The following is a 26,601-nucleotide window of genomic DNA, read 5'->3' as shown; positions in this document are numbered from 1 at the left end:
CCCTCTCATGCACCCCAAAGTGCCTAATTGTCGAGAGTCATACCGTACCGGGGGATCTCTCAAGTGCCATGAGTCCAAAAAATTATCAAAATTTGACAGACTGTTTCTTCAAATCCATGACACATATGGTCGATCCGTTTGAACTTGTGAGGTTGCGTGAAGCTCCTCTATAATGGCTTATCTCATTTTTTAACAACTTAGAGCCATTTTCAATTGGTAGCATTTTTTCGCCTGCTGCAAAAATCGTCAGTTGCATGCAATGCAAAGTTGCAGGATTGGCTACAATTGATTCTGTTCGTCGTGTGCACAATTCGACATCACAAGCACATCTAGGTGGGTATTTTTACACTATGCATGCTCCTCTTGTGCATCCCAAAGTGTCAGAATGTTGAGAGTCATACCGTACTAGGGCGATCTCTCAAGTGCCCTGAGTCCAAAAAATTGTCAAAATTGACAGAGTATTTCTTCAAATTTAGGACACATATGGTTGATCCGTTTGAACCTATGGGGTTATGTGAGGATCCTCTACAATGTCCTATCTCGGTTTTTGATGACTTGAAGCCGTTTTCAATTGGTAGCATTTTTCGCTTGCTGCAAAAGTCATCAGTTGCATGTAATGCAAAGTTGTAGGATTGGCTAGAATTGATTTGGTTCGTCATGTGCACAAACTAACATCACGAGCACGTCCAAGTGGGCAGTTTTACGCTAGGCATACCCCTATCTTGCATCCCAAAGTGCCAGAACATCGAGAGTCATACCCTACCGACGCAATGTAGAAGTTGCTTGACAACTTTTTTGACAATTTTTTTGACAACAATGACAATTTTTGCTCAAATTGTATCTAGTTTCAATCTATGACCCCTATGACCCTATAATGACTAAAATAACTCTCCATGATTATACAAGAATCAAGAATGTTCATGATTGATGAGGGAAACATCACATATACTCAAAATATAGTCACAAAACATTGACACACAAAATAGTCACAAAACATTTTCACATATTATTCAAAAATTTGCCTCTAAATATGGTCAAATCAGCTCTTGGCTATTTGATTATACAAAAAAATGTCTTACAAATCATCTCATTGGATTTTATACAAAATTTGGCATTACAATATTTGTGATTCAAATCATCTCATGGACTTTAATACAAAATTTGGCATTAAAATATGTGTGATTCAGCTCATCACCATTTTAATAGACAAAAATTAGCATGTACATATGTACAAATTAGCTCATTTCCATTTAAATATACAACAGTATGCCCCTAAACATGTAAAAATTAGCTCATGGGCATTTATATATACAAAAAATGAATATAGAACAATTTGTCGGTGATTTATACAAAATTCTCAAAATCATTCTACTCTAAACCATAGAATCAATCAAGTGAGCCTTCAGGATCAGCTCTAACCCATATTGTGTCAAGTATTACCTCATGGTCATCATGAACTTTCCATAAAATCTTGTTATGAGGTCTATCATGATACTTCATCAAATGAATATTTGTTGCAACAACAAGGTTAAAGAAATGAAGAATATGTATGTGTGTTTCAAAGTCCTTAAACAACCAAACATCAAAATTCTTGATAGGGTATCTCTGAAGCCATGTTCCTGTCATGACAATAGACCCTATTGGGTACTCAATACCCTCTCTATCAATGATTGTGGTTGTCAAATTTTTTTTTGGCTCAACACGATGACACAAATACCAATATGTTCCTTCTTCATTGTTCTCTTCTGCAACAACTGCATACACATGACCTGCATTTTATAAAGTGTAAAGTAATAACAAAAGTAAAGTATTATGTACAACAAAATGAACCAAAAAGAATACTTGCAAAAAAATTAACTCAAAAAATCACCTGAATCCACTAGGCCAGATACATGTTCAAAATCCACTGATGTCTCCATCTGGCTCAATTGTAGTGCTTTGGGAATTTGATATGAATCAATGGGAACCAATGGTCTACAATCCCATTTTTCAAGCCACTCTTGTGATTCACATTCTTCCCACAAACAATACATGCATGAAGAGCAAAAACATACCATCCGTCTCATATAAATTACTAGTGAACTTGAATTTGAACTCATAAATGAGTGCATGTCACTCGATCCTGCAACTGTACAACAATCTAGATAGTTTTCAATGTTAGATTCAGTGATCAACCAAAAATATCTATGAACCATTGACGTACCTAGATTACCTGGACCCATCTTAGACTTACACCATCGCATGATTGTTTCTACATCTATCAACTCAACACCACCTTCGTACTTCAATTCTTCTCTAGCTAGGGTCTTTTCACACATGCTCCTGCACCATCGTGCTCTCCCTTACCATGTCCAGCCTCAGTGAAATTCCAAAAATGTTGTACATCGCTTGTCATATGCATCCTTGTCAACCAGTAAAACATCCTTGCATTCTTGAATTGTGAGGTGCAATTATCTGACCATATTAAGTGTCGGTTGGATCGTATGTTCCTTTCCCTTAAACTATCATAGAAAACTTTAAAGCATCCTTGAACAAACTCCGATGAAAGAGTACGATCATCACTTATGTAGAAGTGATACTCTCTTACAACCTTTCTATCCTCCTTTGTGCTATCATCTACATGCATGAATGCTATGTGTACAAAAATAGAAACTTGTGTAGATGATAATACATAGATTTCACTTCATTTTGAGGTTCTAGTGTATAATTTTTAGTGAAATCAACGATAGAGACAATGGTGCCAAGAGGAAATGTGTCCTTACATAACTTGAATTTCTCATCTAACCATCAATCTCTATGTGTATGCATTATGCACTCATAAACTAGTTTCTCTTAAAACATTTTCATAGATTCAGCTACACATATATCATTTTTCACTAGCTCACGTCTCTTGAAATATTTTCCATCTTTAACTCCATATGTGACTGTCTTGTATTTTCTGAAAGAAACTAGTTTCATACCAATTTCATGTGTGCTCTCCAAATGTACGCATCTTGGTAAATGTTACAAACCACCACATATAGCACAAGAACCTTCCAAACAAGGCATCTTATAATAAATGCAACCATCATGTCTATTACATAGCACACTTGAAATAAATTCTCTTACCGACTTAGGAGGTGCTTGTATATTGCATTCTTGCAAAATATCGTTAGTGTGCAAAGTAGAACAAATATGATGAAAAAATATCATAGTGCATGGAAAATTTAATATGCATCCTACAACAACACATGGTGTGTACATGATTAATCTTAATATAAAAAAGTTTTTTCATTTCAAAAAGTCTTTGAGAAATTCTTATTTGAGGAAAATTTTGAAGGAATCTTTCATAAAATTTAGTTTGAGTCATATCCAAATAGTGTTTGGCATGTGGCTCACAATTTTTAGGCCCAATTCGCCTTCTAATGACATCTCTATAGTTGGGCAAAACTCTTGTGTTGTCATGCCAAAAAAATTCAATTAATGTTCTTAGTGCATCAACAACAACCTTGTCTTTGCATGGTAGTCTACCCAAGAATGCCCAAAGAGAATTATTGTTATGTTCCTCTATTTTTTCCCGCCTCTTGAATGCTTTACTTAATGTTGTTCTACTAACGTTTAATGACTTACTTGTTTTGCTTATCAAACGATCTTTTTTATTTTCTTGCTCATTATGGTTGATGTAATGACACATCGAGTAACATTAGAATATTAAGTACGTGATTTTTAACCAATAGCTTGATATGCATCAAATAGATTTCTCACAATGGTTCTTTCACTGTTACTTTCAGATGATCTTAGGCCTAGAATTTTCATTGTCTCTCTAAAATTCAAATTTTTAATCATTTGAACAATTAATTGACATCTTGCGGTTTGATTTAAGTTTTCAAAATAGTTTTGTCATATTATTTTAACCATTCTCCTACAAGTTAGTTCATTCATTTTATTGGGAATTGACTTCAATATATTCTCATCAATGTCAATTAGATACTTTGGTTTCCTATGAATGATTCTAAGAGGTGTTAACATCGGTGCATTATGTACATTCAATTAATCAAATAGAGAAGGTGTATGTTCATCATTTAATTGATTATTCAATGCGGTATCTTCTTCAATTGCATTAGGTTCATACGGTAAATCAAATCTCTTCTTCAATTACATTAGGTGCATTATGTTCATTTGGTAAATCAAATTTAGATGTTGAGGATTACATACCTTCTTCTCCCATTGTTCTTATGTCACATAATTTCTTCATACGCTACCTTTGTCTTTCCTTTTCAACCTCTCGTTGTTCCATTGTTCCTCGCTTGTTCTTTCCCATGGTTGATATCGGTTATCCTAAATAGAATCATATTACATATACAGGTAAACAAAAGTTCATAAACAAACAAATAACCATAAATATGCATCTTATCACTATTTTTTGAAATCAAACTATTAAACAATCACAATACTATTGACAAAACTAATAAGAACAACAATTCAATCATTTGAAATCATGCAAAAACAAAAAATTCACTTACTTCTATGTATAAAACAGTGATAGAAGTGCAGACATAGTTTCAGTGGGGCCTTCAACAACCTCAAAAACTTCTTTTGAGGCCATTGAGGCTCTTGGGAAACTAAAAATGTCTATGTACTGTGTATGTGCTACATTAATAACCACATATGCACTGTTAGTCCATAAAATGTTGGCAAGCCCAATGGTATTTTTTTTCACATTATGTACTAATAAGTAGCGCATACACACTCCTAAGCCTAAAAAATGTTATCGCAGGGTAGCGAATAATGGGCTCAATACCCTGTATGCGCTTACAATTAATAAGTACCACGTGCACACTCCTACACCTTAAAAAATTTATGGCAAGGCAGTGAACTAATAGGTTCAGTACCCTATACGCACTATTAGTAGTAGAAAAAATATGAATGAAAAGGGAGGGAGGGAGAGAGAGAGAGAGAGAGAGAGGGAGAGAGAGAGAGAGAGAGAGAGGGGGGGGGAAGAGTATGGGGAGGGAGAGAGGAGGGGGGGTGGAAGGGAAGGAGGGAGAGAGGGAGAGAAGAAGGAGGGGGAGGGAGAGGAGAGGGGGAGGGAAGGAGAGGAAGAGAGAGAGAGAGGGAAAGAGGGAGAGGGAGAGAGAAAGGAGGGGAGGAGAGAGAGGAAGAGGAAGAGAGAGAGAGGGAAGGAGGGGGAGGGAGGGAGAAAGGATGGGAGGAGGGAGAGGAAGAGAGAGAGAGAGAGGGGGGAAGGAGGGAGAGGGAGAGAGAGAGGGGGAGAGAGAGAGAGAGGGGGAGGGAAGGTAGAGAGAGGGAGAGAGGTAGAGGGAGGGAGAGAGGGAGGGAAGAGGGGGAGGGTGGAAGAGAAGAAGGGGTATAGAGAAAGGGAGAGAGAGAGAGAGAGAGAGAGAGAGAGAGAGAGAGAGAGAGAGAGAGAGAGAGAGAGAAGAAGGGGTATGGAGGAAGGGAGAGGGAGGGGGAGAGAGAGAGAGGGGGGAGAGTAGGGGAGAGAGAGAGAGGGAAGGAGAGAAGGAGGGAGAGGGAGAGAGGGAGAGAGAGAGGGGGAGGGAGGGAGGGAGGGAGAGAGAGAGAGAGAGAGAGAGAGAGAGAGGAGGGGAGGAGGGAGAGGAAGAGAGAGAGAGAGAGAGGGAAGGAGGGAGAGGGAGAGAGAGGGAGAGAGAGAGAGAGGGGGGAGGGAAGGTAGAGAGAGGGAGAGAGGGAGAGAGGGAGAGAAGTGGGGAGAGGGAGGGAGAGAAGAAGGGAGGGACCTATAACGACACCAAATAGCACACCATAGGACCTCTAACGACACCAAATAGTGTCGTAAGTGGTCATAGAACACCATATGACCCTTTAGAACACTATATGGTGTTGTTATGGGTCATATGGTGTCCTAAGGGGTCACAAGACACCATATGAACTCTTAGGAAACAATACGACCTCTAATGACACCTAAGGGGTCATATGGTGGGCTAGTAAAATGATATATTAAATTTAAAGTTATGAATAGAACATCATACAATAGAGCATCAGTAGTTTAGTTTTGATATAGCTAAGTTAGACCATTGTCAGCATAAGAGAGACTCCAAGCGAACAAAAAATGAGGCTTCGCTAAAAATCAAGTGTAAGAGCTTGACCTAACCCTAAGAGTACTGCCTAAGTTCTAAAACATATGATGCTATTAAATTTGCAAGGTTATAGGACTGATATCGATTGTGACTATAGGAATTACAGAAGAAGAGAAAGAGGGATGGGGTATGGAGGAAGGGAGAAGGGGAGAGAGCAAGATAGAGAGAGATGGGGTATGGAGGAAGGGAGAAGGGGAGAGAGAGAGAGAGAGAGAGAGAGAGAGAGAGAGAGAGAGAGAGAGAGAGAGAGAGAGAGAGAGAGAGGGATGGGGTATGGAGGAAGGGATAAGGGGAGAGAGATAGAGGAAGAGGGAGAGAGGGAGATAAGAAGGAGGGGGGAGGGAGGGAGAGGAAGAGAGATTGAATCCAGGACACAATATGACCCCTAATAACATCTAAGGGGTCATAGGGTGTCCTAAGGGGTCACTGACACTATATTATCCCTTAGCACACCATAGGACCTATAACGACACCAAATAGTGTCCTAAGGGGTCATAGAATACCATATGACCCTTTAGAACACCATATGGTGTTGTTATGGGTCATTGGTATCCCAAGGGTTCTTAAGGGGTCACAGGACACCATATGACCTCTTAGGAAACAATACGACCTCTAATGACACCTAAGGGGTCATATGGTGGGCTAATAAAATGATATATTAAATTTAAAGTTATGAATAGAACATCATACAACGAGACTCCAAGTGAACAAACAACGAGGCTTCGCTAAAAAGAAAGTGTAAGAGTTTGACCTAACCCTAAGAGTACTACCTAAGTTCTAAAACATATGATGCTATTAAATTTGCAAGGTTATAAGACTGATCTCGATTGTGACTATAGGAATTACACACTTGATTTCTTTCATGGGTATGTACTGTTCCAAGCTGTTTGACAAGTGATCATCATCATATACTACCACTTCCATGCATACAACAAACTTTAATTTCTTTAGGTGACAGGCATTGTGTAACAACATGGGAACTCTCGCATACCCACCACTATCATTCTATAGGACACCATCTGTGTTACTCTCCCTCTTTCTCTTCCTACTTGTTTTTTCCTTCTGAAAAACATATTGCAGGTACTCTAACTCATCATGTTGCTTTGTTGACACTATTTTCCACATCTACTCTACTCATTAAAAACATATTCAAGAAGAATATTGTTGCAGGTTTCCTTGTTTGTCATGGTAATACACCTGTGGTTCAATTTCAAACCCTATTCCTCCTATTCAATATACACACACAAATCCATCAGTCAATTTTCTTAGGAGAGCATACATGATAAAAATCAAAGAGGAAGTTGCAGACAAGAAATAAATTCACTTCTATAGAAGTGTAGACACAATTGTAGTGGGGTATGGAGGGAGGGAGGGAGAGAAGAAGAGAAAGAGGGATGGGGTATGGAGGAAGGGAGAAGGGGAGAGAGCAAGAGAGAGAGAGGGATGGGGTATGGAGGAAGGGAGAAGGGGAGAGAGGGAGGGAGAGAGAGATGGATGGGGTATGGAGGAAGGGAGAGAGAGAGAGAGAGAGAGAGAGAGAGAGAGAGAGAGAGAGAGAGAGAGAGAGAGGCACCTTGTATGCATTTGAGGGGGAGACAATACACTTATATGTGTATATATATACTTAATATATTATATATTATTATATACATATATATATATAAATATTATATATTATATGGATATACACATTATATATTACATATATTATATGTATATACACATATTATATATACAATATCATATTATACAATAGCATATAGTAAAAAGAGCGTGTACATGCTTCTTAAACCATAAGTACCCCGTACGCACTTTTTATACCATAAGAGCGCGTATGCACATCTTACACCATAAGTACCCTGTACGCGCTTTTTATACCATAAGTACCCCATATGCGCTTTTGATTGTTTAGGCTTGGAAATAGGCCTGGATGACAAAGCTACAGTTCGAAAGTTTGATTTCCCTCCATTTCTCTCATTTTTGATGTGTTTTATTTTATCAACTTGGTTTATCGACTATCATCATCAGGTTTACACTTCATCAAGTGGGTATTTCTAAAATTGCCACCATATTTTCACCCATCTTCTAATCTTTCTAACCATATAATTTTTTTTCAATTTGAACAACAATAACAAATTATTATTGAATTTCTTTTACCAGTGTCTCCATAGTTCTCACAGACATAGGTGCACCATTTTTTTAATAACTTTTGATATACTTATCCAAATTTTAAAAAAATTATATATTATTGTAGTGCACTTGATTCTTTACAATTTTTAAAAAAAAAATTGTATTTTTGATTTGTTTAGTGCAACTTATGCTTCGCGCACGAACAGGTACCTAATTTTCAGGATGTGCTCGATTGGAAAAATCATAAAAAAAAAATCAACAAAAAAAATACACATCTTCTAGTTCTCACTCTTAACTATCTTTCTGCCAAATTATTTGTCAAAATACCAAATCTAACTATGACTTTTTTGATGTGTGCGTCAAACACTATGTTATGTTTTTCAGAAAAAAATCAAGGTCTATTTTTCATGCGCAAAGGATTTGACCCCCTTAATCTTATCCAATTTTGAAATTTTTTAGTAGTTTGGAAACTAGATTCAGAGTACTACAATATTTGTTCTTTTATTATCTTCATATCTTGAGTGGATGACTTTCAAATTTTGCCTCCAAGTCTAGGTTCACCCGATTTCAGAAAAAAAGTGTCCACTTATACCCCCCCTTTTTGACCACCATCTTTGTGCACTTACCCTTAGTGTTGCTATCAATGCCAAAGGGGGAGATTGTTTGCAAGAGACATTGCACATGTCATCTAGTGTTATCATTGATGACAACCAAATTCAAATATCTCATCCATAGTGATTGATTTTCCTATACCAGAACTCACTTTGAAGATTTGGTTAAGTTCAATGAGTTAAAATAGAGCATCTAGTAGAATGTAGTATTTTGGTTGGCATTTCATTTATGTTGAATATTTTGTGTTGTGGAGATAGAGGAAGATAGTTAGATATCTGGAGTACCTCATTCTAGAATCTTATCCTCTAGTGATGATTGTCATATGAGTCAGAAGATCCGGTGTACAAGTTTTTGGGTTGAATAGTTTCGTATGGCCAACTTGGATAGTTGATCATTGTGTGGAATTGATGGAGTAATTTTGGTGATTGTTTTTGTGATTGAGGATGTTTAGCCCATATTTTGGGAAGTGTGTGGACAATTATTTTTTGTTTGCATATGCATTTGAGCTCGAATTGAGTCAACTATGTATGCACGTTTCGTTATTTGAATAGTGTTCTTGAAGCCAACATGAAGAAGACCTAATTTCATGTTGTAGATATATAAGACTGATGGATATGATTATTTTGGATATCGGTGGTTATGTGAGATGTTCATGATCAATTGTGTGCATTTGCACTATAAGCAATTGACACTCAATTGGTTGGTTTCACTATGTTGTCAATGATGGCAACGTTGTATTGTGTTTTGACTTCATGCTTTGGTTTAGTGGTGTACCGAAAGGCACTTCACAGATACTACACCGAGATTGGCACCGACGGGACAAAAGGATTTCTTTGGTCACTGTTAATGCAGGCCGACATGGTTTAGTAAAGGTTATCGGTATCAAAGTCTGACATATCTTGGATCCAACATCAACAATTGGTTTTAATATTTATGCATTTATGTTATCTGGTCGACATATAATTTGATATTGTATATATCTTTGTAAGCCGACATAAGGCATGTAAATTTGTATAGGGTATATAGGTCAGTTTGATAGATCATTTTGATATAGACAAAAAATAAGAGATTATGGATATGTGAATGTAATATGATGCAAAATATATGAGAGAGATCATGTATGTGAGGAAATTCATTTAAGGTTTATTCTAGTAAACAGTTTAGGGTTTCAAACCAGAATAGACAAAGCTTAAACCGAAACTGTATTCTGGCATAAAAGATGCTATTTTAGTAGTTCACACTTCTCCAGATTGTTGTCTGGAATTTTATGTAGTCACTGAGGGTCCTTTTGTGATTGAGAAGTGTGCTTTAGGTTGTAAGCATTCCTGCAAGCGCAGACCCCTCATATTTTGTAATATCTCTTCATATGACTAGTGGATTGATATTGTGGATCACAAATCCCATCGTGGTTTTTCCTCTCTGAGGTTTTCCATGTATAAACTTATGTGTTATGATTCTCATTTATGTGATTGGCTTATTGGTTTCTTTACTTCCTTCAATTATGTATGTATCGGTATATCGGTTGGTGTATGCATGCTTTAATAAGGCTAAAAATAATAGATTTAGTATAACACGGATTCACCCCCCCTGCCCCCCCCTCTCAGTGTTATTGGATTCCAACAAATGGTATCAGAGACTTGTGCCTTGAAAGAAGTTAAGCAACTTGAGGAAGATCCTAAAACTGGAATCCATGGATATTGCTTTGGAGAAGCAACTTGAGATGGCACTTGAAGATTATGATGTTGAAAGGTTGAAGAACTTAAAGCTACAAGATGAATTGAATTCTGCTAAGGAATTCATTCTTGTCCTTCAAGAGAGGTTGTCATCTGTTCAAGCTAGGAGGAAGGAAATTTTACAAAGTCAGGATGATGAAGAGAAAGATGCACTTAAGGAAAAATGTCAGAAATTGAGTCAGGAGAACATGGTTATGAAAACTGAAATGCAAGTTATAACTATGACAATGTCTAAGGAGATTGAGGACAGAAAGAAAAAGGAAGAAAATATTGTTTTGTCCCTGAAGAACGAATTTGAAGAATGTGGTAGGTTGGTTCATGAGAATGATATGTTGAGAACTAATTTGGTACAATCCTAGAGTAATAAACAAGATCTTGAGAGACAAATGGTAATTCTGAGAGAAGATTTAACTACTACAAGTGAGTATAAAGAAAAATTCAAGATTAGCTCAGCATAGCTAGATTAGTTATTGAAGAGTCAAAGGTAGATTGGAGATTCTAGTGGATTTGGATTTGAGCAAGGACAGAGTTTCAGTACTGCTAATGAAGATCGAAACCATAAGGCACCAGTAAGGAAATTTAATGCTTATAAATTAAATGATAGATGTTTTGTTTGCAATAGATTGGTCACATGGCTAGACAATGTAGAAACAGAGCAAATCAAAACCCTGATTTTGATCCCAGTGAATGTTTTAAATGAAATAAGTATGGTAATAAAATAGAATATTGTAGAATGAACGTTAAATGCTATGCTTGTGGAAAATTTGGACATATGGCTAATCAGTGCAGGTCAAGCAATTTCACTAGTTTTAGCAAAGCAATTCAAATGAACAATGTTACATGTTATGCATGTAATGAGATTGGACATATTGTTAAATTATGTAGAAGCATAGATTCACTAGTTGGTAATGAAGGATCAAATGAGAAAGGAAAAGAGAAAGTTAGTGAAATTTGATAAGATCATACTCAGAGATGGGTTAGAAAGACTGAAGAACAATCATTAGATGGGAATGTCCCAGTTACTTCTCTGGCAGAAGAGGCTGCTCCTGTACCAGTAGGGATCTCATCCGATAACTAAGGCATATGCTTTGGGGGTAGGAAAAATTCATGAAAATGATGCATATGCTCTGGGAAGAGATTCTGGAAGATGTTCCAAATATTAGAGATTATTATCCGGCATGGATATGTTCTGTGCGAGATCGGGTATCTTTCACCGATAGTCATTTATGTCAAAGAAATATTAGGATTTCTCTCAAAGGTTAAAAGGTCAAATTGAATTCATTATTGATCACCTTTCATTTAGAACAATTTCAGAGAGACTCAGAGCAAGCAAAGGCAATTTGAAGAAATCAGATTTCTTCTTGAGCGATTTCACCGGTGTCTAGAAGAATTTGTTGGAGGTTTTCATCGAGAGCGATCAAAAGGTATTTATCTTTAAACATGGAAGTAGGATCATCATCTATTCCTATTTTTGTTGCAAACCCAATTGTGGTAGAGGTCAAGGACCACCCCATGCCAATTTTCAAGTGGTATCCACACGTGGCTACCTTGGAAGATTCGGTTGGAGCATTTTCTCGCGTTCCAGAGGGAGTTGTCTATATAGAATATGTTAGGGCATATATTCAATGTCACATTGAGGAATTGGGAACTTATAAAATTAAGGACATATATATGAGTGAGTTGATGGGAGAATCTGGAAATATCAAACCGACATTCAAGCATATTGAAGACCTAGGGTTTACCAACATTCTAGATATTCCAAAATTTGTGGATGAGATAATCATATATGTTTTGATTAGAGTACATTGGGAATTTATATGGTTAAACAAACCTTACAAAATCACCAAGGAATCCATCTGGGAAATAATTGGTTTACCATCGATTGGGGAACATCCAGACAACAAGGTTTTGAATGATTTCGTGAAAAATATCACCGACGCAACATCTAACAGGAGATCCATGAGAGTGAGCACTATTACCAACATGGACATCAGATTCGGTAGCATGATCATCGGGTATAAGGTAACTCGGTCAAACCGACTGAATTTTGTTTCCAGTTCATGCATTTTGGTTGCATACAAAATGATGAGAGAGAATGTGAAATTAGATCTATGCGATTGGATGCTTGATGAGTTGTTAATAAACCTAGGATAAATTAAGGGTGAAAAGAAGGGTACATTCTAGTATGACAACTTGATAGTTTGCTTGATGTTATATTTCATGAATGATACACTCAATTTTGGTAAGAGGCAATGGGCATTGACAACCCACTAGGGAGACAATTGAAATAGCCAATTGCTGCTCTAGGAAGTTAGAGAGATGATAAGGTATGGGGATATTTTAAAGCATTTCAGAAATCTATGAGGTCTAGGGTAAGGGTACCTGAGCATATTATAGAAAAATATTCAACCGACATATGCTTCATGGTAAAAAATGATGAAACAACTATGGAAGCAGTTAAGCCCCGAAAGATTTGGATTGAAGAAATGGGCTATGAGGTGGATGCACAGATTCTTGATGCCTATGCATAAATGTTGATTGATGCACCAATTGATGAGGTAGAGAAGCCCTGTGGTACTACACAATAGAAAACACAAGAGGTTGAAATAGAGTTAAACCGGAAGAAAAGATAAAATAAATAAGGGAATGCAAGCAAATTTGTGGAGAAGGTCTCAAAGGATATCAAAGCATTAATTGATGTTGTATTGGAGAAACATAGAAAAAGGAAGAGTCCTGAAATACATATTGATCCTGTTACTATAGAATCAGAATCTGAGGATGACACACCATTGGTATTTAAGAGGGTTGTGAGAAAGAAAATAGAGGAAATAAAGGTAGAAGGTAAGAAGCAACCGGTTAGGAAGGTTACAATAAAAATACCGGCACAAAAGAAAGCACCAAAGGCAACACCTTCAACTGCATCTAGTACTACAAAGAGGAAGAAGAAGAGTGACATTGACTTAGCAATTGAATTTGGTAATGTGACTATCATACCACCTAAAACTTGTGCAGTGTTAGTAGATGAAATCACTAAAGATGGCATGTTGAAGAATGTTCAATTTTATTATGAACGCTTAGAGGATGATGAACAAAGAGAGGTAGAAGAAGCAGTCTTATTATACTTGGATATTTATAAAAAAGCCTTAATAGAAATAAAAAATCAAATACCGACTGAATTGTATAATATGTTAGATGCTAGAAGACTGTCAGCTATGCAAGAAGATAAACATATTAAAATTCAAGAGTTATTATCTATTTGTGTTACTATTGCTCTAGATGAAATGGAAAAGACACTTGAGGTGGCAGATAGAAAAGTTTTTAATAGAAAACATAGAATAACTAGTCTGAAGCTAGGAAGAGTAAATGAAATAATAAAGTGATGGTATGATGAAAGAATAAGTATCCGGTAGAATACTAAGAGGGGTAGGTGAATCAGTATACTAAAAAACTGATACAAAGTTCCCAAACTCAAATTCAATCACACAAAGTAAACATGTCATAGTTAAGATCAATATTCATAAGAATACTTGACATCAACCGGTTTGACTGTTATGATAGCTTAACAATAAACAACTCCAATATTTTAAAAATCAACAATTCTTAATCATATCTCAATATATTCATCTCTCAATGCTTCTAGTTATCATGTCTTATCAGAAGTTAATCAAATCAACAAATAGGATCATAACCACAAAAACATTCACCACTTGACACAAATGTTTATATGCGGAAAACCCAAATAGGTAAAAACCATGGTGAGATGAGACTCACAAGGATAGCTATCTGAACTCTTCTGAAGTTCTCCCTATTAGGAGCCAAGCCTGTTAAAGCTTTACAATAAGTCCTGTTAAGAACTAACTTCGGTTAGGAATCACCCAGTTAAAGGATTTACAAATATGCCTTGATGAAAAGCACAATACCCTATTAGGAGTAACCTTGCTGGAGGACTTAAGAATCCAAGCTAATAGACCACCTTGCTAGAGGATTTAATAAGTAACCAAGCTTGTTAGAGCTTACCTGGTTAAGGGATTTCACTTCTACTGTAATTGTTAGAAAACAACAGGTTTTCTTGATCTGTCTGAATGGCACTACATTTGCTTGATCATATCCTTTTAAGTTTCAATCTGCCTTTACTCAAAGTGCAAATCCATTCACCGGTTAGGCAACTACACACTCAACAGGTTTCTGCCAATCTTGCCAACAACTTTTACAAACAAATTCATCGACCTTAAATACAAATCAATTAGGTTGGTTAACACAACAAAAACCTAATTCTCATCATTGAGATTACAAACAAGTCAGTACAATCTTGGTCATTAGAAATCATAACAATCTCTTCACATTCTTCAAGAAAATTCCAACAGCTCCATGATCACTGCTTCATTAGACTTTGTAACTCATCATGCGCTATGCATTAGATGCAATCCACTTTGCTCCTTCCCTAGTCAACAAACAAACACACCAAAACAATATGAACTTATCCTCATACAATGATCACATGTGTCTCCATCATTACCGCTCATCAGATAATAAACCAACAAACTTGATCGGTTAGGGTTTAACAACTGATAGGGTTTACCAGTTATATTGCATAGAAAGGTTTAACCCTTTACACCGATTTACTGGTTCAACTCACAAACTTAACATACTGGTTTACAACATCTTCCACAAAGCTCTTCCTATCGGTTACTAGCCAATATCAAAAAACAACAATATCAGCAATAACATGAATACCATTACCGGTTCAATTGACATCAATGACAACATATCATTAATGCAATCTATATGCAAAATTCCAACATAAAGGAGACTCAAAAAGCATGGGTTAAATTTCTTGAAGAGAACAGGGGATCGTTTACTTCACCAAAAACCAAGATAGACACTGTAGATACCCCGATTGAAGGAAAAGGAAAGGGGATTATGGGTAATTCACCCTCATTTTTGAAAAATATTAAGATAGTGGAAATTGAACCCCCGATAAATACAGATGAACATACAAATATTGAGATACTGGTTAATACAGAGAGTGAACAAGCTAATGTTGTATAGGATATCAATATTGAAGATAATTGTCCTCCAGATACAAATGTATAGGTTGAGGTTACAATTCCTATAGAGGAACCAACAATTACACAGACTGAGCCAAGCGGCGAAGCCACCAGTGCAAGTGAGGAGGTTATAAAGGATAAATCTTTAGAAGAGAAGAAAGATGAATCTGATAGGGAATCAGTAGTTGGTCCATCAATGTTGTCAATTGACACCTCACAGGTCAAAAATAAAAACATAACAGAGACAAGTCCCATTGAACTCATGATGATGGCAACACAAAAACTAATGAAGGAGGGATCCATAGGTAAAGGGATTATAGATCAATCAATCACTGTTTTACACAGACTAGTCCTGGAGTGCAAGATTGAAAATGAAGTGAGCCCATCTGACAAGCTTAAGATAATTATTGAGAATATTTCAAAGGATTTTCAATCCTTACAACAAATCTCAACCTGATAAGCACTAGAGAGGTTTACTCAGGCTAACAGAGTTGCATTTAATCAGGTAATTGAATCTGAGAAGAAAAATATTGATGAGAAGTTGATACTAATAGAAAATTCTTTGAAGAAATGTACAAATATATATAGGGTATGTTGTAACACTGATATACTTACAACTAATGTGGATAAAAAGATAAAAGAAATTCAAGAGAAAATTGTAAATATAGCTAATTCTTTTGATGACTTTATTTCATTGACTACATCAATTGATGGTCAAATTTTGATTTTGGAGAACCAATTTTTTGTTCTTGAGAAGGAAAGAGGTAAAATAAGAAGAAGAGTTAGAAGTTTGAGAGGCTTGGTGAGTCCCTGATTGGATTTACTCAATGTACACAAGAAAGAATGCATGGATATGGTGGGAAAGCCCACACCGACATAGGTAAATGAGAAAGAGTCTTTTGCACATATATTGAGTGGACTTGTATCTATTTCCAACACATTCAAAACTAGTTGGGATACTTATCCTGAGCTATTGGAGAAGGCTTATCCAGAAATTTTAAAATTTGTCAAGCTCTGGTAAGATATTTTTGGGATATTTATTATACAGTTCTTTTTTCTTTGACATTTCCTTTAGAATTTTTGATGGCATTGATGTCAAAGGGGGAGTGATATAGATGTGAAAAAAATAAAAGGATTTGTATACATTAGGGGGAGTTATGGAGATGTGGATTATTTTGCATAATCAACTCAGGGGGAGCAAGGCAGGATGAAACCGGCAAATGAAACCTTGACCGTTTTTCACATGAGTGTTGCCATCAATGCCAAAGGGGGAGATTGTTGGTAATCACACTTAATTGGTTGGTTTCACTATTTTTTCATTTATGGAAACACAATATTGTGCTCCATATTCATGCTTTGGTTCAGTGGTGTACCTATAGGCACTTCACAGATACTACACCAACACCAGCATCGACAGGACAGAAGGATTTCTTTGGTCACCGACAATGCAGGTCGACATGGTTTAGTAAAGGTTATTGGTATTGGAGGCCAACATATCTTGGATCTGACATCGACAATTGGTTTTAATATTTATGCATTTATGTTATCTAGCCAACATGTAATTTGATATTGTATATATATATTTGTAAGCCGACATAAGGCTTGTAAATTTGTATAGGGTATATAGGTAAGTTTGATAGATCATCTTGATATAGATAGAAAATAGGAGATTATGGATATGCTAATGTAATATGATGTGAAATATATTAGAGAGATCATGTATGTGAGGAAATTCATGTAAGGGTTATTCCGGTAAAGGGTTTAGGGTTTCAGACCAAAATAGACAGAGCTTAAACCAGAACTGTATTCTAGCATAAAAGATGCTATCTTAGCAATTCACACTTCTTCAAATTGTTATCTGGAATTTTATGTAGTTAGTGAGTCTCCTTTTGTAATTAAGTAGTGTGCTCTAGGTTGTAAGGCAAGTGCAGGCCCCTCATATTTTGCAATATCTCTTCATATGGCCAATGGATTGATATTGTGGGTCACAAATCCCATTGTGGTTTTTCCCCTTTAAGGTTTTCCATGTATAAATATGTGTGTTATGATTCTCATTTAAGTGATTGGCTTATTGGTTGCTTTACTTCTTTCAATTATGTATGTACCGGTATACCAGTTGGTGTATGCATGTTTTAATAAGGCTAAAATTAAAAGATCCGGTATAACACTGATTCACTTCCCCCCTCTCAGTGTTATTGGATTCCAACATGCACATGCGCAAGTTGAAGATTTATGCTCTAGAATAATTGTAGAACAGTGGAACAGAGAAACTTGTGGCAAAGTGTGAAAAAGTTGTATATTGTGCTTAACAGGAATTGTACTTTTGCATTAGTAGATGTTTTTTTTAGTTTAGGCATTCCAATTATCTTTTGTAAAAGATATTGTAAGCGAATGAGTCATCATAGGGTTGTAGCGCTTAATATTTTAAGCAGTGAGCTCTAGGCAGTGTGCCTGAATGCATGTGCATTCCCCATGTAATATTTCTATACTTTTGTAGACTAATATATTTATATTGTGGGTCTCATCCCCACCGTGGTTTTTCCCTTGACCAGGTTTTCCACGTATAAAATATTGTTGTTATGGTTTTGTTGCTAATTTCTTTGTGTTTCTATATCTTTCTTTTGTTCATTTGCATTAAGTGGTTGAAAGAATGAGTTGATAAGGTTAAAAATTACAGAACACTAATTCACTCCCCCTCTCAATGTTCCTTGATTCCAACAGATGTTGCAATGTTTTCTGCTTCAATTGTAGATAAAGAGACAAATTCTTCTTCTTACTTCACCAAGCAACTAATCAGAAGCCAAGAAAGAATGATCCACCACTTGTACTTTTCTTGTCATCAGCACTTTCAACCCAATTTGCATCAGTATAAGTGGTCATAGTGAAATCTAAACTTATAGGGTGCCACAAACCAAACTACTTTGTTCCTTTTAGTTATCTAAAAAATTATTTTCACAACCACAACATGTGAATCTTTCAGATCTTGCTAGAATCTAGCTACCAAACAGACCACATACATGATATCTGATCTGGTAGCAGTCAAATAAAATAGTCCTCAAATCATTAATCTATATTGACTTGCATCTGCTATAAGGGACTTATCATCTTTTGTCAATTTACATCTAGTGGTCATATGTACACACTAGTTTGGAGTTTTCTAACCCAAACTTCTTCAACAATTCCTTAATGTATTTAGACTAAGAAATAAAAATTCCTTTATCATTTTGATTTACTTTCAAAACAAGAAATAAATTCAACTCACCAATCATAGACATCTCAAATTCCTTTTGCATCTCATTAGCAAATTTTCTGCACATACCTTCATTTCCTCAAAAAATTATGTCATCAACATACACTACAACAATTAAGATTTTATCTGAATTAATTTTGAAATATAAATTGTTGTTAGTCGAACCTTTCTCAAATTATTGAGCAATGAAGTACATATCTAGCCTTCCATACCAAGCTCTAGAGGCTTGTTTCAATCCATAAAAAGCCTTCTTTTATCTACAAATAATGTTCAGATCATCTTTCAACTTAAATCCTTCAATGTAAACTTCTTTCAACTTTCCATTCAAAAATGTTGATTTCACATCCATCTGATAAACCTTGAAATCCTTAAAAGATGCAAAAGTCAAAAACATCTTGATTGCCTCCATCTAAAAAACTGGGGCACATGTCTCCTCAAAATCAATTCCTTCAATCTAAGTATAACCCTTGCAAACCAACCTTGCTTTGTTTCTCTCAACCTTTCCATCTTCATCCAACTTGTTTTGCAATGCCCACTTTGTTCCAATCTCATTCTTATCTACTAGTCTATTAACTAATTCCCATGTTTGATTCTTCTCAATCTAATCCAGCTCTTCTTTCATTGCCTTCATCCAATTCTAATCTTTGCAATATTCTTCTACAATTTTTGGTTCAATCTCTGAAATTAAACATAACAAGACTTATTCTTGAGTTGTTTTGCTTCTTGTGATGATACCTTTGTTGTTATCTCCAATAATCTAATCCATTGAGTGATTCTTCTGAACATATCTTGATGTCTTAGATATAGATGTCAAAGCTTCCCAAGATTCATTTTGTTCTTCTCCTTCTCTGATATTTTCTTTCTGTTTTTTGCCATTCGGTTCATCAGACTCATATCCTGCCAATTCGTCAGATTCTTTAGAAGTGTCTTCATCAACCTTCACATTTTCACTTTCAACAATCTTGATCAACCTTTTGTTGTAACACTGGTATACCTTGCTCCTTGTAGAATATCCTAGGACAATGCCTTCATCAGCTCTGCTAACAAATTTTTCAAGATTATCCTCATCTCCTTGGATGTAGCACTTGCTTCCAAATACTTTGAAATATTTTATTATTGGAGTTCTACCATGCCACAATTCATAAGATGTCTCTCCATGACTTTTCTGGTATAGAATGCTATTAAGAGTGTACATTGTCGTAATTATTTCTTCTCTCCAATAGACTTCTAGGAGTCTATTCCTTTGATCATTGTTCTGACTGCCTTTTGAATTGTTCGGTTCATCCTTTCCACTACACCATTTTGTTGAGGTGCTCTTGGGGTAGGCAACTATCTTCTAATACCATGTTTCTCATTAACATTGTTAAAATCATCATAAGTAAATTCTCCTCCTTTGTTAGATCTCAAGCACTTAATCTTTCCATCAACTTCATTTTCAACTTTCGCCTTGAAATTTTTGAATTTCTCTAATTGAAGAGGGAAAAACAGATTTGAAAGGTAAACTGATCAAAACATAATGAAATAAACATGAAGAATGCTAAAATATCGTTAAAAGACCATTTCACCTTGCTATTTTACCTTCTCCTTCGGATTGAGCTTGATGAAGTAAAGGCACCCCTTGATAATGCTCCACTTGATGTGCTCCTTTGATTACTGGATGTGGATGGCTCTCCAATATTGTGCACAAATGATTAGGATGAATGATAAGGATGAGATGATCAAGTTGCCAAGATGATTTCCTGGGCTCAAAAGGGCAGCATAAGCTTACTGGATTTCAAGATGTTTTTGAATGAAGGGATGGAACCCTATTTTATAGGAAGAGGGGAGGAAAATGGATGGCTAGGATGAATTCAAGATGAAGGGCTAAGATTTACTTGTGAGCTCACACAAGCTCCAAGAGAGGGTGTGGAGACCAAGAAATATGCCTTAAAGGCATTTCGTATCTCCACACTCTACAAGATGCATTGGAGGAATTAAAAATTCTCCAAAAATGGATATTATGGGGATTAGAAGAATAAAAAGGAATTAAAAATTCCTTGGGAGAGGGAAATGCCTAGAGAAATGTGAGATTTCAAAAATCTTACATTCATCTAGAAAAAGAGCATTTAAAGCTAGTGGCTGGATGAAAGGACAAAGAGTTGACTTTGTGGCTAATCATGATGATTAGCCATTAACGACTCATTAGGAGGGGGATTAGAGGAAATGTTAGGTGGGATTTATATTTGTAGGAAAATTTGACTAGGAGAGAGAATGAGTGGAGGGAATAAAAAATTAGAAGAATAATGTTAAGTGAGTTTGGGGAGTTTCTAGAAGAATTTATTAGGTTAATGATGAATTAAGAAGATGATTGTAGGAATCATGTAGGTTAACTAATTAATTGAAATTAATTAGCTAAGAGGAAGATTTGTGAGGATTTGATTTTTTTCAGAAGAATAAAGAAAGGGATTGATTTATTAAATAAATCATATGCTATAGTGACAATATTAATTATATTTAATTAATATTCAGAAGAATTTTAATTAACATAATTAATTAATTAATTATGTGAGGAATTAAAAATAATTAAAATAATTATTTTTAAGTGTCTACACTAATGCTTTTGACTTCTCTCTCAAAAATGCAACCCATGACATTCTAGAATAATCATCAATCAATAACATGAAATACTTCTCATCTTGTCTACTCCTTGTTCTGGTCGAACCACTTAGGTTTGTAAGCACAAAATCCAACAATCCGGTGGAGGATTGCTCATTTGCTCTATAAGTTCCTTTTGTCTATTTTCCAACTTGACATTCTCTGCAAATGTTATTATCTAGTTTGGTCAGTCTCGATAAATCTCTTACTGCACTTGATGAAATAATCTTCACTATGTTGTCAAAATTGATATGACACATCCTTTGGTGCCAAAGCTAGCTATTATTAATCTGAGATAACAAACAATTCTTCATAGCTCCTAGCAGATACATGTTTCTGCTACTCCTTTTCCTTGTTGCAATAACAATTCTGGATCCTTTTTGGATCTCACAACCATCCTAACAAACAAGATTGTAACCATTTTTGTACATCTATCCAACACTCAAAATGTTATGATGTAAACCCTTCACATAGTAAACATTGTTAATATTATGCTTTTCATCAAAAGAAATAGAACCAATTCTCACAATTTGAGTTGTTTGATAATCTTCGAACCTAACAGAACCACCATCATACTTATCAAGTTTCATGAACTCAATTTTGTCACCAGTCATATGATTTGAACATCCACCATCAATTAGCCATTCATTTCTATCTCTTCTAGCATGTAAAACAATAGCAACAGTCTTAGGAATATCAATCTTAATTATATCTCTTTCTACCAAGAACAAACAATCACCATCTTCATAATGTGACTCATCATATGAAATACTAGCATCATCTTTGACATAATAGGCTTTCTTATTAAATTTTCCTTTACCTTCTCTAGATTTTTGTCTTGAACCTTTTTCCAGACACCTAGTAGAAATATAACCAATATTTCCATATCTAAAACATTTAGGAGGTAACATACCTTTGTATTTGTTAGTTTCTTTCTTCATTCTCCTTACAAAGTTTGCTTCCATCTCATCTGAAATTTTATCTCCTGGATCTTCCTCAAAAGCTTTAAAGGAAGACTCTGTCTTAGCTTTGTCTTTTCCAAACTTCCTTATCCCAAATGCTAATAATGTACCATTAAGCTTCTCTCTAGTGAACTTTTTTAGATCATAGGTATCTTCAATATCCAAGATATTGTCACTATAACTCCAGTAGAGATATCGAGATCTTCTTAATTATGTCTTCATCTATCAAGGTGATGCCAGGTTGTTTGATTTCATTTACCACACTATAAAACTTATGAAAATAGCTAGCTATGTCCTCTCTCTCATTTTCAAGTTCTCACATATGCTCTTAGCTGTTAGCTTCTTTGATAATTTGTGATTGTCATTTCCTTCATAGATATCTATCAACTTTTCCCAAACCTCATAAGCAATATTCAATTAAATAACCTTTTTCAATTCAATCTTTGATAAAGCACTAAAGATACCATACCTTTCCTTTTCATTCTCTTCATAAGATTGAATCCCATTAGGAGTGGTAAGACCATTTGTCGGCTAAGCATACTTAGTTTTCACTGCTTTCCAAGTGTTGTATCCCAAAGAGATTAGGTAGCCTCTCATCTTCACTTTCTAGAAACTATAGTTGGATCCTTAAAAGATAGGAATATTCAGTTTATGTGCCCTTAGATCATGATCTACCTTAATTAGTTAGCTCTTCTCTAAGGAACCAAAGCTCTAATACCAATTGTTGAATATCTAGGCAACTAAGAGGGGGGGAGTGAATCAGTTAATAACTTGAAACAATTTCTTTTATTCTTTTCGCATTTGGATCCAAACCAATAGAATTAACTAAGATAGCTATAACATGAAAAACATTAATATATAACATATCACACAATGAACACCAGATATGATGTGGAAAAATCCAGAAAAGAAAAACCAAGGAGAATGTTAGTTCTGAAAATAAAACACCAGCTAGGGTGGTTTTTACAAAGGGTGGCTCATTGTCAGAATTCTCATTGCAGGTGGGCTCACGACCCAAAAAAAAGGCTCATTGCCCAAGAAAGAGAGAAAGAGAGAAAGAATCTACCATTAAACACAATCTACAATCTACCATTTAAACACAATCTACAAAACCAGATTTGCTTTCATTGCCTCAACACCAACACACTCACATATCACCAATAGTAAGATCTTTCCTTTCAAATCTCATATATCTTTAAAACAATGCAATATTTTTTCTATGTCTAACTCATCCAAATCATTCCCATATATACTGTCTCTGGGAAGAATAATCTTCCAAGTCGACCAAGACATAGATCTAAAATAGGTCAACACTAAACATTCTGGTGGTGGGAAGGAATGAAAAGTAGACCATACCACAACACACATCAATGATTAACTCAATATGATATAATTATTATAAATTCTGAATCTAAATCATCACTCACACTCTACACCAAAAGTCGCTAAACATCCTCTTATTCCAAACTTAATCTAGACCCAAACAACATTGCCCAAAACACCAAAACTAAGAATGGAACCAAGATACTCATGAATACCATCGATCAACACCATATCCGATAACTAGAAAAATATGGATCACCAACAACATATCTGTAGCATCATAAAGTTGCGACCCTTGCAATTTTTGACCACATTTGGGTCTTTGAATTAGCAGACGAATCCCTAAACTTGATTGGAGACCCGAGACATGCTCAAAACATCAAAACCTTGCATTTTTTGCCACCCTACACTACCTTTCCATCATTGCCTGTCCTGATTTAGGGTGGGACAGGAGCATAGCGCCCCTGTCCCAGCCCTATTTTTGGCCCCCCTTGGTCCTATCCTGCATTGAGCTTGTCAATTGTGAGTGGGAAAAACTTTTCCTATGTTGGCCTAAGGCGGAAAACTAGTTAAAAACGCAAGTATATAAGGAGCATTTCCCCTCCTATTTGCAGAAGCAAAAATTAAGTTCATGAGCAGAGCAATGATAAGAGACAACAAGCTGATCATAAAGCACAAGCAAACATTCAAGCATCCATTGAGCATTTCAAGTCTCCTTTCAAGGCTAGGTGTTGCATTCAAATCAAGGATTCAACCATTGAAGAGGAGATTTGTATCAACATTCAAGACATTCTATTTCACATATCGTTTCAAGCAATTCTATCAACATTTCAATTGCATCCTCTCTTGAGGTGGATTCTACTTCAGACATTTCTTTTCATTTACTTGCAAGTATTTTCAATCATTTGGTTAATTCCAAAATGGGGTTTGACCTGAAGGCAAATCCTCAATCCCAACAACATTTTCCTCTCTTTTCTGTGTGTAGGTTGCAGGTGCGTAACTGTAATTGCAAGTTTAGGATTCATTTTAAGAGATGAAAAAACCCTTTTTGGCACATGGATTTTTCAGAGGACCAAGTGCAACTTCAACACGGTCCCATCAACTTTTTCTCAAATTTGCAACGAAGCTTCGTCTCGACATTTTATTGCTAATTCCAAGTGCATAGCTTCATCCCGCATCTCTATCTCAAGATATAATTGCTTCTTTTTCATCTTTTCACTTAGTCTCAATTCACTTAATTCAACTTGTCTATTTTAAATGAGGGTTAATTTACTTTCCAAATACACTCTAAATCCCCTACAATTCACTTAGCATTTGATCTCTTTCCATAGAGATTGGATCTAGTGAATTGAACTCCCTCCTTTAAATGTAATGTGCATGAGAAGTTGAAGGGAATCTTTTGTGAAACTTTCACCCCTCTTTTGAGGGGAGTAAAGCTCTCTACTTGATCTCCCCTCATCACTTTTCACCACATTACAACATCTAATCTACCAACACATCGTCCGGATCACCAAAAATTTTGGAAACACATATTGCAGATCACCAATACCAAGAACATCAAAGACATCAATGACAACCATTATGTTGACATCAATGATAGGGTGATCCCACAATATTGGGTTGCACTTTTTGGTACAACCTAATTTTTGCTAAAATCGTACATTTTTTTAAAAATATAATGTATTAATCTTTAAGAGGTCTCATTTGAAGTAATTAATCAAAGAGAGTTAGATCAAAGGCTCTTAGATCAAAATTTATTGGATAAAACCTCTCTACTTCTCAATCATACCTACAATGGAGTCTCCTTTACTCCTATCAAAATGTTGATAAATAAGCACTTTTACATTAGCTTTTGGGGATAAAATGAATTCATTTAGAATTATTTTTTTAAGTATTTAGTCCTGATTATAAGCTTTCCAAATAGTATAATTTTTAATATATTTAATTTCATTCATATATTTATGTTTTATTTCTTATGAGTGTAGGTTTTCCATCAAACATTAAAGATTATGTTTCACACATGTGGAAAATTGAAAAATAGAATTGTTTTTGTAAAAAAATGTCTTTTCCCTAGGTATTGATATCTTCATTCCAACACAAAAAGAAGAAGTTAATTCAAATGCATACAAAAAAAGTTATGCATTACATAATACACCTTTGTCCAAATTACAATTACTGCATCTTAAAAAATTAATTAAAAAAATATATGTAACCAAAAATTATGAAAAAATATCCATTCACTAGATATCGGTGTGACAATTCTAAATTTCAAAAATTAGAATTTCTTTCTTGCTATAAAAAATGTTATGCATTACTAAATAAATGTCAATTTTGAAAAAATATTGATTACTGAAAATATTGAGTTATTAAAAGTTACATAACAATATGGGCAATTATCCTTTTGGTACAGGAAACCAAAATGATTAAAGAGAAAGTGGAGAAATTAAACTTCTTTAAAAGTGGTGGAGTTTGTGGCAGTAGCTTGAATGGAGCATTTGGAGGGGTTGCAATTTTCTGGAACAAGAAAACCATCTCTGGAGAAATGATTGATGTTGATGGCAATATTTTATCCCTGAAAGCTAAATGCATCTTTGATGGAAAGGAATGTGTTATTACTAATATTTATGCCCCTAACTCCAAATCTGCTAGAAGTAAATTCTGGGATAAAATTCAGCAAAAAAGAAAATCTTTCCCTTTGAACAACTAGATTGTGATGGGAGATTTCAATACTCCTCTGCAAGATATTGATAAATATGGGGGTATTCATGCTCAACCAGACAACAAATTTGACTTGATGAACTTTATTAA

Source organism: Cryptomeria japonica, chromosome 4 (assembly GCF_030272615.1).
Source record: "Cryptomeria japonica chromosome 4, Sugi_1.0, whole genome shotgun sequence".
NCBI classification, from domain to species: domain Eukaryota; kingdom Viridiplantae; phylum Streptophyta; class Pinopsida; order Cupressales; family Cupressaceae; genus Cryptomeria; species Cryptomeria japonica.
The sequence above is the reverse complement of the archived record's forward strand: the minus strand, read 5'-3'. Positions refer to the sequence as shown.